Here is a 2,704-nt window from a genome sequence, read left to right as displayed (position 1 = left end):
GCCAAAGCAACTTGCGACTCTATAAATAAACAAGAAGTAAAACGAATGATCTTTATAAGTAGAAAAAAATAATTGTTTTCGTTTTACAAATGATTTGTTTTTTAAATATTAATACAATTAACCATGTTCAATCTGTCTCTTTAATGAAAATCTCTCCTTAATAACGCGAAACTTAATTAATACAATGATTTTGCATTTCGAACCGTTACTAAAGATTAACCAGACGCCGTGTAAAGAAATGTGTACCGTAATATTAAATAATTATTTGCAAACTTATTGTCCTTATTGTTTATTTGTTGAAAAAAAAAAGAGAAAAGTAAAAGATATAAATCCTGCTCAAAAGACAAACTTATAATAGTATATTTTATATCTTTTGTACTAATATATAAAGCGAGAGCGTTTGTTTTTTAGTTTGCTAGAGGTAATCTCGGAATCTACAAAACCGATTTTTAAAATTTTTCGCTATTGGAAAGCTTATTTCTTCCGGAGAAACAGCGGTTATGTATTATTTTTATATTAAGAAAGGAAAATGTACGAAAACATGGGCCTCTGAAAAAAATTAATGTTTAGCTTATGTCTCGAGGAGTTATTAAGCTTCAAAACGGTGAACAAAATCGTGCTCCACTTACATACACACGCACACATGAATATTCATACATACAGAAATTACCCCCGAAGATTTTTGCATTTCTCGACGTTTTACGGCTCTCTGAATCAAAAAATGTACAATTTTGGGGGGGGGTTCATTTTTGGACCGATGGCCATACTTTCCCTCTGTTATATATATTAGCTGGGAAAGTAATAAAGTATATATAAATGTTTATTAATAAACAATTATATATTTTTTAATTTAATCGTTTAATGAAATAATAATAAAAACAAACATTAAAGCCTGATTATTTCTCCGTCAATTGTACAAATTTATATCAAGAGATGTTCACGACTTGTGAGGGCTGCATAAAAATAATCTTCCTCGCTTAAGGGCTCTACTTTATCGAAAAGCTTGGGAAAGGTTGGGTTAAAAGAATATTTTAAATACAGTACTCAGAAATGAGTGGCATAGCTTTTCCGGTAAAACTTTAAAATTGTGTGTGGCACCATCTGTTACGAGATTTTATTTTANTGTAAACGTGTACGTGTGACGTTCGGCGCCGCTTTCCCGTAAGCCTAAAAGTTTGACGATGGTGTTTGGAATGTCGAGCGTGATTCCACCGACTATCCAAACACCATTGTCAAACTTTTAGGCTTACGGGAAAGCGGCGCCGAACGTCACCCGTACACGTTTACACGTTTAAAACGTGCGCCTCAACCTCTCTATTGTATAGCCTATAACTAGTTATTAATACACCACCCGGTACTCGTTGGGTCACTTAATATTTAAAATTTACAGTTATTACCCCTAGAAATAAACCTGGGACTCGAACCAGGATCCCGCGGGACTAGGCCAGAGCCCATTTGTATTTTTCCCCAGGAAAGTGGATAAAATACGGGCGCGTGTCGTTCAAAAGGGTCTAAAAGTGCGTAGAGGACGGCCGACGACGCCCTTCTATTTTATGATATAAAAAATAAATTTTAAATGAACAGATCATTATTTAAATCATAGCCAAATTTATAGTTACGTATTTTTCTACCCATCGTCACCGATCGGGTGCTCTAGCACTCGGAAGGGGTAGAGAAGGCCAGATAATTTCCATACTGCGCCGAAATTAACCCCTCGGACGATTTAAGTATATGGTAAGAGGGTAATGAACAGCTTTAAAATACGGCGTGGTAGGGAACGAGGTCGCGGGAAGGAAACTCGGTAATCCGTCGTCCCATTTAAAATGAAACCTGTTTTATTTTGTTTCTATTTTCGTTCGGGATATGGAATTCTTTAATACGTGGCGGTGTTTTGCGCCGTTTTTACTCTAATTACCACTGGCCAAACATTCTCAGACTTTTAGTACTGTACTGTACATAGATATAAAATATCTATCCTCCACCGATTCCTTCTTTTCTCCTCCAAATATAATCCAACCGTTACTTTTTTCTCTTCCGCCGACGTCTTTCATTCCTGGAGTCCTTAAAGAATCGGCGAGTTCTTGGAAATATTTAAAAAAAATTCTAAAAATAAACTTTTTCCATTTACAAAGGTGAAATGTCGTGCTTTTTATTTCTAAGTTTTGAAATGAAAAAAAAAAAAAGAACGAAGGTAGAATGAATTTCGACAGAAACGACTGCAAAAAATCCTCGAGGTCGAAGAGTTTCGGCTTTCGTAAAGTTGTTACGGTCAGTTTTTCTCGCATTTTGCATTTTATTTATTTTATTTGTTAGCGACGATTTCGCTTAAAAAAGGAGGTGTGGCATTAAATGTCGTTGCTCCGATTTTCTATGCACGTTCTTTTTATTGTCGACAATTTTCGTCCAACTTCTTCTAAAACTAGAAATTCGAAAGGAGAGAAAGATCGAGGTTTACTTTTTGCGTAGATTCAATCACTGANGTAGTCGAACGGTGCACACTCGGTAAGTAATCCTACAATTTTTTGTTTATAGCATAGTTTATACGAATTATTCCCAAAATATTATACGTGTTTTGGAAATGTTGAGTCGAATTAGTCTAGAATCGGTTAATTTTATAGAATAAAACCTTTCAAACAGCCTTAGTCCGTAAACTTCACACTTGTCAGGCTGTGATTGGCTCATGTATTTAAGGATTCCTACAACG

Source organism: Centruroides sculpturatus, unplaced genomic scaffold (genome assembly GCF_000671375.1).
Source record: "Centruroides sculpturatus isolate CEXI.00-Female unplaced genomic scaffold, Cexi_2.0 scaffold920, whole genome shotgun sequence".
NCBI lineage: Eukaryota > Metazoa > Arthropoda > Arachnida > Scorpiones > Buthidae > Centruroides > Centruroides sculpturatus.
Note: the sequence above shows the minus strand (reverse complement) of the source record.